Consider the following 14,774-nt stretch of genomic DNA (forward strand, 5'->3'; position numbering starts at 1 on the left):
AATCAACTATACTTCAATAAAATTTCTTTTTTAAAAAGTAAGCTACTGTAACTAGGTAAAACTGGACATATGCCTAAAGATAAAAGTAGACTGGAAAAAAAGAACTTTTTTTTAGGATGCTGAAATTTTTACTTTATACCCTACCTTCTTATAAAGATCATTCAATTAGTACATCTCCATATCCACAAAGATCAGATTCACACTGCATGTCCCCCACCCCCCCGGTAATGAACTGTGAACTCTATGTATTTAAATATGCATATCTTCTTAAAATCTCTGCTTTTGTTTATTAAAAGAGTAATATACAAACCAGGAATAGAGGGGAATTTCCTCAATCTGATCAAGGGCATCTATGAAAACCCACAGATAACATCATACTTATTGGTGAAAGACTGAAAGCTTTCCCCCCTAAGATCAGCAACAAGTCAACATTGTTCTGGAGGTTCAAACTAGGGCAATAAAATGAAATAAAGGAATCAAGATTGGAAAGAAAGAAGTAAAACTATCTTCATCTGCAGATGACATGACCTTGTATACACAAAATCCTGAGAAACCCACTAAACAACTATTAGAACTAATAAAGAAGGTTAAAGGACAGAAGATCAACAGGCAAAAATCAATTGCATTTCTATACAGTTACAATGAACAACCCAAAAATGAAATTAAGAAAACAATTCAATTTACAATAGCATCGAGAAGAATAAAATACTTAGAAATAAATTTAATAAGAGAAGTATACAATTCTTATACTGAAAACTACAAAACATTGTTTAAAAAAATTAAGAAGATCTACATAAATAGACATCCCATGTTCATGGATCAGCAGACCTAATATTGTTAAAATAGCACTACTCCCCAAATTGATCTACAGTTTCAATGAAAGCCCTATCAAAATCCCAGGTGGCTTCTTTGCAGAAATTAACAAGCTCATCCTAAAATTAATATGAAAATTCAAGGGATCCAGAATAGCCAAAATAATCTTGAAAAAGTTTTGCCAATTACAAAACGTACTATAAAGCTGTAATCAAGATGTTGTGGTACTGGCATAAAGGTAGACATAAACATGAATGGAACAGAATCAGACCATAAATAAACCCTTATATCCATGGTCAACTGATTTTCCACAAGGTTGCCAAGACAACTTAATGGGGGAAAGAATAGTCTTTTTTGATAAATGGTGCAAGGACAACTGGATGTCCACATGTAAAAGAGTGAATTTGGGGCCCTACCTCAGACCATATATAAAAATGATCTGAATAGACAGTTCTCCAAAGAAGATACACAAACTGCCAACAAGCACATGAAAAGATGCTTGATATCATTAGCCATCAAGGAAATGCAAATCAAAACCACAGGAGATACCATTTCACACTCACTAGGATGGCTATAATGAAAATGAGACATAATAACAAGTGTTGGTGAGGATGTGGAGAAACTATATGGATGGGTAAAGTGTGGTATTATCCATACAATAGACTATATTATTACACTAAAAAGGAATGAAGTACTGACACATGCTACACATGGATGAACCTTGAAAACATTATGCTAAGTGAAAGAAGCCAGACAAAACAAACCTCATATTGTATGATTCCATTTATATGAAATATCCAGAATAGGCAAGTCCATAGAAAGCTGTTGGGGGTGGGGCGGGGGGGGGGTTGAGGGAGGAAGGGGAGTGACTGTTAATGAGAATCGGGCTTTTTGGCCAGGCGGTGAAAATGTTCTAAGATTGATTGTGGTGATGGCTGTGTAACTCTGAATATACTAAAAACCACTGAATTGTATGCTTTAAATACACGTACATCTCCATACCTTCCAGCCCCAGGCAAACACTAATCTACTTTCTGTCTCTATAGATTTGCCTATTCTGCACTTCATTTCTTTTTATTGTTGAATAATATTTCATGTTTGCATATACCACATTTTGTATATCCATTCATCAACTGATAGACATTTGGGTTGTGTTCACTTTTTGGCTGTTATGAACATTGCTGCTATGAATGCTTGTGGACATGTTTTCATTTCCTGGGTATACACCTAGGAGTGCAACTGCTGGATCATATGGTAACTCTATGTTTAACCTTTGAGAACAGCTAGACTGTTTCCAAAGTGGGTGTACCATTTTATATTCCCATCAGCAACGTATGAGGGTTCCGATATCTCTGCACGTGCACCAACATGTGATATTGTTTGTCTTTTTTTTTTTTAAAGTTTAATTTTTATTTATTTATTTTTTTATTTATGGCTGTGTTGGGTCTTCGTTTCTGTGCGAGGGCTTCTCTAGTTGTGGCAAGTGGGGGCCACTCTTCATTGCGGTGCGCGGGCCTCATTATCGAGGCCTCTCTTGTTGCGGAGCACAGGCTCCAGACGCGCATCAGTAATTGTGGCTCACGGGCCTAGTTACTCCGCGGCATGTGGGATCTTCCCAGACCAGGGCTCGAACCCCTGTCCCCTGCATTGGCAGGCAGATTCTCAACCGCTGCGCCACCAGGGAAGCCCTGCTTGTCTTTTTGATTATAGCCATCCTAGTGGGTGTGAAATGGTAACCAGTGGTTTTGATTTGCATTTCCTTGATGGCTAATGATGTTGAACATCTCTTCATGTGTTTACTGGCCTTTGTGTATCTTCTCTGGAGAACTGCCCTTTGCCATTTTTAATTGGCTTTTTAAAAAATGATTACTGAATTGTGTCCTTTGAAGCACATGTTTTTAATTTTTATGAAGTCCAACTTATTTTCATTTGACTGCTTGTGACATATCTTTTCTTCCTCACACGTGCAACACTATTTTTACCACCACAAGCTTTATATAATGCATTCTAATATAGAGAAGAACATGTCCCTTAAGAAAAAAGAGTCTGGTTGCATTAATTAGAACCACACAAAATCAGGGATCTAGAGTTTAAGAGATTCAAAGTGGATAAATTTGAGAATGATCAGCATAAAGGTCGCTGCTAAAGTGTTGGGAATTGATGACGCTAGGGATGATCTGCTGAGTGAGCGAAGAGGAAGAGGGAAAGAGCCCCACTGAACCACAACCAAGCTGAAGGTGTGCGCCAAAGGAGAGTCCAGTGGGAAGATCCGTGGAAGGAACGGATCAGCAGGGAAAAGGGTTGTTCTCTCCTGCCACATAAAGCAGAATCCTGGTCAGAACCGCCTGCCTTTTACATGCCTACACCTGTGCATATTAAAACTGGGGGAATGGGGCTTCTGTGGTGGTGCAGTGGTTAAGAATTCGCCTGCCAATGCAGGGGACACGGGTTCGAGCCCTGGTCCGGGAAGATCCCACATGCCACAGAGCAACTAAGCCCGTGCGCCACAACTACTGAGCCTGTGCTCTAGAGCCCGCGAGCCACAACTACTGAGCCCGTGTGCCGCCAACTACTGAAGCCCACGCGCCTAGAGCCCGTGCCCCACAACAAGAGAAGGCACAGCAATAAGCCGGTGCACCACAATGAAGAGTAGCCCCCACTCGTTGCAACTAGAGAAAAGCCCGCGTGCATCAACGAAGACCCAATGCAGCCAAAAATAAATAAAAGTAAATTAAAAAAAAAATAGAACTGGGGAAAGCCCCCCCAACTGGACAGCGGGTTTTACTTTATACAAGCATTGATAGCAAGCACTCCCAATCTGCTGCCAGGTAAATCAGTTACCTTCCCTGATAATTCTGACACTTCAAACCTTCTCCCTCCTCAATATCTTTGCTCCTGCCCTCAGACCCACCACCATGCAGGAGGGGTGTGGTAGCAAATAAAGATAACAATTTCCTGCTAGCAGGGCTGTGACACAGAGACAGGGGTGGAGGCTTGAAGGGGAGGCCAAGCAGACGGAGGAGGGTTTACAGCTGGAGGAAATGTGAGCATGTTGGCTGAGGGGTGGGAGCACACTGAGAACAAGTCCAAGGACGAGAGAATGGGGCTGCATCTGAAGAGGCCGGAGGGTGAGGGGTGGGATCCAGCCCTGAGACATATCCAGTGTCATCTGTCATTATCTGCTGACATTTCTTCTGGTCTGTCTTACCTACACACACTCAAATGCAGATGTCCTGTCCCATTCCACACTACCCTCCAAAGAGGCTGAAAGGGTGTGTCATGTACACCCTCTCCCTCTCTGCCAAGGACACAAACATTACACTTTTTTCAACAACCAGATCAAAACTGGTCTTGTCTGACCATCCCTAAATAAGCCTAACTTTTCTCTTGACTTTTCCTGGAACCTACCTAGACCTATAAACTGGCTTTCCAGCCAGTGGATGTAAGTAGATCTTTTCTTCCCCAACCAGCCTGGAAGCTCCTCAGGCAAGAACGGTCATCTCTGCTGTCATCAACAACCCCCTTTCACCAATAACCCCACTGGAAATAGTGTCGGGAAATCGACAGGAACTTCATAGTTTTACTCCTTCACACACCACCTCTCTCCTGCCCTGACCCCCCTCCCTGAAGTTAGGTCCATTTTGAAATTCCCGTAACAACGATTCGTGTTGGCTGGACATCTCCACCAGAGGAGACCCCAAATCACTCTGCCCAGCACAGACACTCCTTATGTGATTCTACTTCTGTATGTTAGAAATGTTCCATAATAAAAAAAATTTTCTTAAATCAATGTACCCAGAAAATATTCTAAAATTAGATGATGATAATGGTTGCACAGCTCTGAATATACTTTAAAAAATGCAATAAATTATACATTTTAAATGGGTGAGTTGTATGGTAGGTGAATTATATCTCAGTAAAACTGTTAAAAAAAAAAATCAGTATGTGCAAAAGCAAGCTCATCCCCTCCCTACTCACCCCACCCCCAAACCCCTACGTGGTAGCATGCTTCTCCTAACCCATTCAGCCACTTCTGCTGGAACCTGAGTTATTTTCAAGTCCCCCTTCTCCCTCAATCCTCATGTCCAACCAATCACCACTCTGGCTGATTTACTGCCCCAGTATTTCAGGACTCCATCCACTCCTTTTTAGTCCTTCACTCGTTGGTTCAGGCTGTATCAGGTCGGTCTCACCGTAACTTATACAGCAGCCTCCTAGCTGGGCTTCCTCCCTGCTTTCTCATCTCCCTCAAATCCACCCTCTGCAGAGCTCCAGGACTATCCATCTAAAAGACAAGTGTGGCCATATCGTTTCCCTACCAAAAACTTTCAACCCCCTCCCACGTCCCTCTCCCAGGAGAAGTCAAGCCCTTAATACAGGACACAAGGTCTCCACAAAGAGGTTTCCATCCTCATGTCTCCCCCCACTCCAACATCTTTCAGCCCTGTCTGCCTCACATCTTACATTCCAGCGATACTGAACTGTTCCGCTTTTGACTGGGCGCCATGGAACTTCCTATGCCTGTGCCCTATGTTTGTGCTGCTCCCTCTATCTGGGATGTTCTTCCTGCAGGCAGATTACCCCTAATCCTCTGCCTGATTTAACTGTTCTCTAAGACCTGCATTACTACCAAGTCACCCCCTCCTCTAATCACAGAAACCCCCCGTCTCCTCAGCTGGGTGAAGTTACCTTTCTCTGTGTCCCCATTATACCTTGTGCATCTCTCTACCACTGTGCCCATCAAATCGTATTACAATTCTCTGTGTGTGTGTATTTGTCCCCTCCCCTAGCGTGTCCAGTCTCTGAGAGCGGGGATCACTTTACTCTCCGTACCTAGCACAGGGCTGGCACGGTACCCACCACCCTCACTTCTACTCCCATTTAATCTTTAACCATTGCAGTCCGGCTCTCCCTCAGTGCCTATGATCTCCTGCCAGCTCCTGGAACTTTCTGCTGCACTGAATACCTGACCACACGCTGCTCCTCAAAGCTCTGTTCTCTGGGTTTCTAGGCCTCCAGTCTCCCCTATTTTTCTGTTGCCCTCCTCCTCCACCTCAGTGGAAGGTCACCCTGGATCCTCTTCTCATTCTCTAAGCACTCCCTGAGCACTGTCACCAGCTTCAAGCACCCATATTCTGAAACTTCCACATCAGTATCATCAGCCCTGACTTCTCTCCAAGGCTCCCAGCTCAGACCTGCAGCTGCCGCCTGAACGTCCCAACCATGATGCCCCTCAGACACTTCACACTTCCTGCCCTGCACGGCTCTGCCTTCCAGACGTGGGTTAGTGGTGCCCATCAGTGTCCAGCCAGCTTCCCAAGCTGGAAATCCTGGGGTCTTCTCCTTGCTCATCTCCAAACCCCATGCCCTTGATCAATCCCCATTCAAATTCTATTGATTTTGCCTCAGAAATTTCTCTTAAATCCAGACCCTTCTGTTCCATCACACCTGTCACTGCCTTAGTTTAGGCTCTCATCACATTACTGCTATATCACCTGTCTCTTTGTCTCACTGTGGTTAGACACAAAGTCTGTTCCGCTTAAGGGGGAAAAAAAAAAAAAAAAAGAAAACCTTTAACTACTAGATAATATATGCACACAGTAAAAAAAATTCAAACGATTAAAAGAAACACAATGAAATCTCCCACCCCTTGAGGCAACCCCTGCTGTTTTTTGGGTATTTCTCCAGAGATCCCATGTATATACAAGAAGAAAAAGTATGTTATCTCATAAAACCTTTTACAATTAGTAGATGCAGAGTCAGACAAAGAAATTGATGTTGAAACTTTCAGCCAACCAAAGTGAAAAAGTTGACCCACTTGGTCTGGAGGGGAAGGAGTAGGTCAAATACCGAGTCAGGCAGGGCCTAATTCTGCAATCAGAAGGCAGAGGTGGGCAAGGAGGGCCCTGTTTTTGACAAGAGACCTGTCGGGATGCCCTCACATAAAAACACTGACTTGTGACTTTTAAAATGCTCTCTTCTCACCTCATTTCTGTTCAGTGTGAAGTACTGGGTTGACCAAAAAGATCTTATGGAAAAACCCTAACGAACTTTGTGGCCAACCCAATAATTCTGAAGTAATGAGATGAGTGCCAGGATTCTGGAGGCTCACTTTGCCCACTGGGTAGTGCCCTGCCTAGGAGAACCTCATTTTATGATTTTATCATACAGTGAACTACTGCTCTCTCTGGAAGCAGTCGGTATTGAGCTCTCTGAAAGGACCATCAAGCTGTTTCCACTACCTTGATGCCCCTCCCCCGGGACTTGACTGACAAATGGCAGCGAGTTCTTCCTACTCCAGTGCCTTCTCTTCTCTGGGGTACTCCTTAACCAGCGAGGCAGTCAGAAACTCCCCTGGCTCTCCAAAGTACTCTGGTCACACCTCTATTTCCATTTTTTCCTAATTTAGGTGATAAAAAAAAAAAAAGTCAACAACATCAAAGAATATCTTAAAGCAAATCCCAGCAACCTACAATGATTTTCATTTTGTATGATACCTTCTGTATATGTAATATACAGATCCTTGACTTACCATGGAGTTATGTTCCGATCAACCCACTATAAGTTGAAAATATCATAAGTTGAGAATGCACTTAATACACCTAACCTATTGAACGTCATAGCTTAGCTTCGCCTACCTTAGACGTGCCCAGAACACTTACAGTATTAGCCTACAGTTGGGCAAAACTGTCTAACCCAAAGTCTATTTACAATAAAGTGACTATCTCATGTAATTTATTTATTTAAAAAAAATTGTTTTTATTTTTAATTTAATTTTTTTTTTTTTTTTTTGCAACACTGCACGGCATGTGGGATCTTAGTTCTCCAATCAGGGATTGAACCCGCATCCCCTGCACTGGAAGCATGGAGTCTTAACTACTGGACCGCCAGGGAAGTCCCCTTGTGTAATTTATTGAATACTGCACTGAAAGTGAAAAACAGAATGGCTGCCTAGGTACAGAATGGTTGTAAGTGTGTTGGTTGTTTCCCCTCGTGATTGCCTGCAATACAGCCATCAGGGTAATGAACTGACAGGCATATTTTAGAAGTGTTCCAAGAAGAGGAATGGGGACAGAACAGCTATAAAGTTCTCACCCTGGGAGAGTTCTCTAACCTTTCTGAGTCTCTATAAAAACCAGAGCACCCACTTGAAGACTAACCACACAAGTAAGGTGATAGACAGTGTCTGGCACAGAGCGTGCACTTAGTAGATACGAGCTGCCTCCTCCTTGTCTGTAGATGTGGGTCAGGGGACTGCCAGGAAAAAAGACAGGGACTGTGTTAAGTTGAGCAAAGCAGTCAAAGGCACAAGGAACAGAAAACACTGACGCATCCCAAGTCTGGGGAAGCAATCACTGCCCCCACCATTTAAGGGCCCTCTCTTGCTTAAGCTTTGCCTACTGGGTGCGCCCTGCCTGGGAAAACCAACTCATTTTATGATTTTCCAATAAACTACTGCTATCTCTGGATCCAGTCAGCTGTGAACTTGAACTTCCCCAGAAAACACATTCTCAGTAGAGGCAAAGGTTTCTGTGGCTCTCCACTCTGAGGACATTAAGCCTGGTGGTGCAAAGCCGGAATGCAGACTCAGGACCACATCTAACTGAAAGTTCAGGCAGCTCCCAGCTGGGAGGAAACTGAATGTTCAGCCCAAGCTGCCCATTATCTGAGTCCAAGGGTCCCAGTTGATCTCAGCATTAGTCTCAAACCAAGAAGAGGTTACGCAATTCCTATAAGTTTCAGAATTCTTATGAATTTTGAAGCAAGGCCCAGTACCCTAAACCTTCTGGGTCCTAGAACCCTCTTTTTTCCACTTAGATGGCCACACTTTCTATTTCTACCCACAAGGGGAACCACTGTTCTGATATTTTCCACTACAGACTAGTTATGCCTATTCCAGAATTTCATAGAAATATAATCATGCCATCCATATTCTTTAGTGTCTGGATTCTTTCACTTAATGTGTTTTGAGATTCATCTGTGTTGCTGTGTGTATCAGGAGTTTGTTTCTTTCTATTGCTGAGTTGCACCTATTGTATGAACAAACTGGTTTGTTTAACCTGTTCTCTCTGAACAGCATCTATTTCCACTTTTGGCCATTATGAATAAAACTGCTATGAGCAGTCATATGTGATTCTTTTTAAAGACACATATTCATTTTTCTTAAGTAAATATTTAGGTCTGGTAATAGCACTCTGAATTTCCCTTTGGGAAACCACCCCTCACCTTGGCTCCAAGGCTGGGTATACCACCTGGGCCCATGAAAATATTATATTCTCCCTGACCACCATGACTGCTTCAGGAAGAGATATGTGACCCAAATCTAGCCAAAATCAATTTCAGATCTTTTGCTAGAGCTATCTGCAAAAAGATAACCTCTTTCTGTTGGTTAAGAGTAGCATGGAATATGACCCAGCAATCCCACTACTGGGCATATACCCTGAGAAAAACCATAATTCAAAAAGAGTCATGTACCACAATGTTCATTGCAGCTCTATTTACAATAGCCAGGACATGGAAGCAACCTAAGTGTCCATCGACAGATGAATGGATAAAGAAGATATGGCACATATATACAATGGAATATTACTCAGCCATAAAAAGAAACGAAATTGAGTTATTTGTAGTGAGGTGGATGGACCTAGAGCCTGTCATACAGAGTGAAGTCAGAAAGAGAAAAACAAACACCGTATGCTAACACATATATATGGAATCTAAAAAAAAGATGGTTCTGAAGAACCTAGGGACAGGACAGGAATAAAGATGCAGACGCAGAGAATGGACTTGAGGACATGGGGAGGGGGAAGGGGAAGCTGGGACGAAGTGAGAGAGTGGCATGGACATATATACACTACCAAATGTAAAACAGATAGCTAGCTAGTGGGAAGCAGCCGCACAGCACAAGTAGATCAGCTCGGTGCTCTGTGACTGCCTAGAGGGGTGGGACAGGGAGGGTGGGAGGGAGCCGCAAGAGGAAGGAGATATGGGGATATATGTACACATATAGCTGATTCACTTTGTTATACAGCAGAAACTAACACACCATTGTAAAGCAATTATACTCCAATAAAGATGTTAAAAAAAAAAAGCAATTATACTCCAATAAAGGTGTTTAAAAAAAAGAGTAGCATGGAAGCCTGGAACTGATGGAGGCTTTCACCTGCCTGAGGGAGAAATCAACATGGACGAAAGCAGAGCTGAGAAGACACAGAAAATACTGGTGACATAATTTAGGCTTCTGGATACAGCCATGCCTGAAGCTGATGCACCCAGGACTCCAGATACAGTCAATAGATACTCCTTTTCTGCTTAGACTAGTTTGGGTTACCTTTTTGTTACCTGCAACTGGGAAGTTTGACTAAAAAGAGATAATTCTTGGGGACAAAGGCTTCAGGTGGAAAGCACATATCAGCTGCTAAACACCCAGCTTAAAACTATTCTCTGACCCTCTACTAGCAGCCAAGGCCTCATACAAACAAATGCAAACATCCTATACTTAAACCACTCTAAAAAGAATCCCACAGGACTCAAGACAATAAAAGCTTTGTTATGAGTCAAAGGGAAGCAAAGCTTCTGAGACCCTACACTCAGATCCCATACCCTCAATTTAGCCACCATCAGTAAGAAGCTACATTAATCAATTAGTTTTTTTTAAAAAAATTAAGACGATGATTTCCACTTACCCCCCCCCCCCAGTACCTACCATGCTTCTGTACTGAAGCTTACACAGGTGATTCTCCTTTAAACCTACATCAATGCTACAAGCCCACCTTCTTTACAGCTGGGGAAACTGAAGTTCAGACAGGTTAAGTTATGCTGGTAACTCAGGAAATACAGGTAGTTGAGCTGGGATTGCAAGACTGCAAACTACAAAATCTATGCTCTTCCTCCCAATTCTAAGTTTTGTCACAACTTCAGCATATTCAATAGCAAAAGAGATCATGGAAGTAGAAGCAATTTGTCTACTGTAAACTGCCAATCAACTGTTAGGTTATTATGATTACACTGAAAGTATCACCAGTAAGACAGTGATTCATTGTGCCATCTGAAAAAAAAAGAGGTAGGAAAATAAAGGTAACAATGACAGCTATTCCTGATTACCTACCATGTGCTAAGCACTCTTGCGTGGATTATCCTATTTAACAATCCTGCAAAGTACTGTTCATAGCACTGAGGAAACTTGAGTCTTGGAGAAATAAATGACTTTACCAAGAAAACGCAAAAAATAAGTGGCAGAGGTGGGATTCAAATTCAGATTTGTCTGACTCTGCAACCTAAGCCTTAAGGGCTCAAACAACTTAGTATCAACATCCAACTCCCACTGGTTCAGTGTTCACCATTCTACCTTCCTCTCTGCAGATACAGTGACCACAAATCCTGAAGTGACATAAATTGGGTATTTTTTCCAAGGCAGATGACTCATCAAAATTCCAAGTGAGATTCATTTTTAAAACATTTGTAAGAATCTTTGTATATAAATTTAGAAATCAGAAAAAAAGGACTTTGACTTAACATCCCTGCTTCTAGCTCCAGAAAATTGGTCTCTAAAACTATGGACTCTAATTGGACCTACCCACTGAGAAAAGGGTGCCTTGTGGTGGGCCAGTATTTATAAAATGGACACTCTGGTTTACCAAACACCTCCATGGCATTGCTTCAGATCCTGGAGGGCACCTCTCAACTGACCTACAATACCCACGCCGAAAAATCCCAGGGCCCCAGCCTCAAACAAGCACAGACTTTTATGCTTCTGTTATGCCTGCCTGAAATGCCTTTGATCCTTCCCCCTCTTCCCCTCTGGATCTCTCAAATTTACTCGTTTTTCAGGGTCCAAATCAAATGGCAGCAAAATTAACACTTTTACAGCAGTATTTGCCAACCTTTTTCACACCATGGCACTAGAACACAATATTTGTATGGCATACTAGGATAGAAGGACAAAGCTGCTTATAGCCAGAAACAAGTGGCAGGGAGATCTGGCTGTCCCAGGCCCCTCTCATCTGCCCTGATGCCAAGGGCAACCAAAACTTCCAGAAACTTCCAAAACACGGTACACCAACTTCCGTTCTGGCACCTGTCACACATACACCCGGAGACAAATTGTTTCACTTGTCTCTCCTGCCACACCTCTTAGAAGAGAGGGATGCAATTTTATTTATCTTTGTATTCCCAGCAACTAGCACAGGGCCTGGCACCTACCAAGTCCTCAAGATAGACTGCAGAACTGAACTGAATCCTGGAAGCCTCTTAGAAACACTGCAACAATTCTGAAGCTGGGCTGTTCAATATCTTCTCCTCCCTGACCCCAGAAAACAAATTAGTTGTAACCAATACCCTCTTAAGAGGGATTGTCTACCTACCACCTATGGAGAAAAGGTACTTTCCCTTTGTAAATTCATTCATTCATTCATTCATTAACATTTATCAAGCACCTACTCTGTGCCAGGCATGAGGGGTATACAGCAGTGAATGAGACAAACAGTCCCTGCCTTGACCTTAGGAAACTTACAGTCCAGAAAGGAACACAGATATTAAACAGTTTGGTATACTTACTTGTAGGTGAAATAAACACTCTAAAAGGGATGGATCAGAATACATAAATGGCTAAGTCTGAATAAATAATGACAGAGAACGCCAAAAATGAAAACAGAAATTCTCAGGCAGAAAGGACTGACCAAATACCAAACATACCTACAATTGGACACCCAGGACTGAAACTTCAAAGCCTCAAGGATAAATATGTGCTGACTGATGCAGGAGGAGAGAGAGGAAACAAAAGACACCTACAATAACTCAAGGTGCTTGGCCTAAGCAACTGGAAGAAAGAGAAAACTGAGCAAGGCGAAAGGTAAAACTCAAAATTTCAGGAAGAGCAATGACTTGAAGACAGAAATTTGAGAGTTAAGCACAGTACACGGTATTTATATTTAAAGCCCAGGAAATGAACACTGAGCAGAGATCTAGGATGACGCTTTGGGGCAGTACAACCATTAAAAGTAAGGAAGAGGAGCAAGAATCAGCAGAGAAGTCAGAGAGAGCTGAAGCTAAAGACGAGAATGTTCCACCAGGCAAACAAAAAACGCGTTTCCATTAAAGGCAGTGACTAACTGCATCAAATACTGCTAGGGGTCTCAGAACTAACTTAACACTGAATTTGGCGACCTAGAGATGATCGGTGGCTTTGACAAGGCGCTATTGCAGTGGAGGGGTGGGGGCCAAGGCCTGAATGGAGTGGGTTTGGAGGAGGAAAGGTGCTGGTGAATACAGGTTGAAATTTTGGCTGCAAACAGGGGCAAAGAGATGAGCCACCGGGAGGAATGTGAAGGAAGAATGAGGTTGTTTGGTTAAGATGGGCACATCTTGAGCAAATAACAGAAGCTGTCTAGGTTCGGGGCCCATCCTCTGCCCTCGTCTTCTCGCACCTGTGTTGGGTACCCCACCTCACCCGGCCACCACGCCAAGCACCACGTGCGGCGGCTTCCCACCCTCGCAAGGCGGGCGGGCGCAAGCGCAGACCTTCGGTCTGCGCCGGCCCTCCCTCCCTCCCTGCGCCCCGCCTCGCCCCGCCCAGGGCGCGTGCGCACCGCCCCTCAAGAGCCGCCTCAGCAAGGCCCGGGAATGGGGACCCTCAGCCCTCCGCTCCCGCCATTCTCCGGGCGGGGTGGGCGAAGCGGTGGGGGTGTCCCAGACCGCGACCCATACCCACCTACCGAGCCACGGGTGGAACAAGCACGTCGCGCTAGAAACTGCGACGGCGGGAGCAGGCGCGCGGTCCCTCGAATGCTTTTCAAAGTCTGCGGATAACAACGCGCTTGCGTTCGAAGATTCGCGGCAGGGCGAAAACCACACACGCTTTTTGCCTTTTATGAGCTTGGGCGCAGCGCGGAGGACCCCTCTACGCATGCGCCGTCTTCCTGTGTGACATGCCGCGCTGCCCCTTGGGAAATGTAGTTTTCACTTTACACACTGTTCCCGACTCAACTGAACCTTATTTTACCAAACCAGGGTCCTTGTGTGTTTTCAGTATCCTCTCCCATTCCCCAAAGCCTCTATAAAACAATAATACTTTTTTTAAACGAGCAGATTGTTGATTGAAGTGGGAGCAGTGGGCATATGAGAATTCTCTGTACTTTCTGCCTCAATTTTGCTGGAAACCTAAAACTGCTCCAAAAAATAAAGTTTATTTTTAAATTCTTTAAAAACAAATAGAAACAAGCAGATCTGTAGACCCAGAAATCATGCTTTTAGGGAATCTTCCCAGGAATGTACTACAGTTGGGTGAGCAAGTATTTAACTACAATGGTCTACATCCTAGCATCTTGTAATTTCTTGCATAACCCCTACCAAAGTTTATAATTATATATTTTTTCGATTATTTGATACACTTGCCAGCTCAATAAAGTCAGGATCATCTGTTTTAGTCACCTATGTATTCCAGCTACGTAGCATAGTGACTGGTATATAATAGGCCTTCAATATTTTTGTATTCATTAGAAGAATCTCAGACATCAACACAAACTGTTTCAGCCCAAAACTTAATGCATCATTTTCTTCCTGCAAGCTTGCTTTTCTTTCCGTGGTCTCTCAATAAATGGCATGACCATCTATCCAGTCTCAGCTTTATATCCTGCATTTTATGAGGCTTATGCTAGCAAGTATTTCACATTTTCGTGTTTGTAGGAGTCTCAGAAGCTATTTCTCCTGAATGTCAAATACCAACTTCAGAGTCTCCTCAGGGGAGATTTGGCGCTCACAACTCTTTGTTTGTTTGACTTTAATTTCTTATGTTTCCTACAATAAACACGTATCACTTGATTAATTTTTAAAAGTGTTTTAGAGTGTTGCCCATATTGTAAGAGGTAGCTCTGTCTTCCCCTCCACATCCAGATTTCTCAAAAGAATCATCTGTCCTCAGTTTTCATTTTCTTACCTTCCACTTGGCAACAATGGCCCAAGCCGGC

General features: G+C 43.3%; 1 protein-coding gene across 3 annotated transcripts in view; it reads right to left on the reverse strand.

Moving 5' to 3' along the window:
- Positions 1 to 13,693, reverse strand: part of SGF29 (SAGA complex associated factor 29) — a 28,637-nt gene extending 14,944 nt beyond the window's left edge. The window contains exons 1-2 of one of the 3 annotated variants that reach the window (XM_057528737.1): positions 13,524 to 13,693; positions 7,056 to 7,213 (exon numbers count right to left, since the gene is read on the reverse strand). The gene's annotated coding sequence lies outside the window, so the exon portion shown is untranslated. Of the gene's footprint in view, positions 1 to 7,055; positions 7,214 to 13,519 lie in introns of all 3 variants that reach the window. The other 2 variants (XM_057528735.1, XM_057528736.1) reach the window with 2 other exon arrangements.
- Between the last annotated feature and the right edge of the window lie 1,081 nt (positions 13,694 to 14,774).

Source organism: Balaenoptera acutorostrata, chromosome 15 (genome assembly GCF_949987535.1).
Source record: "Balaenoptera acutorostrata chromosome 15, mBalAcu1.1, whole genome shotgun sequence".
In the NCBI taxonomy this organism is placed as follows: Eukaryota; Metazoa; Chordata; class Mammalia; order Artiodactyla; family Balaenopteridae; genus Balaenoptera; species Balaenoptera acutorostrata.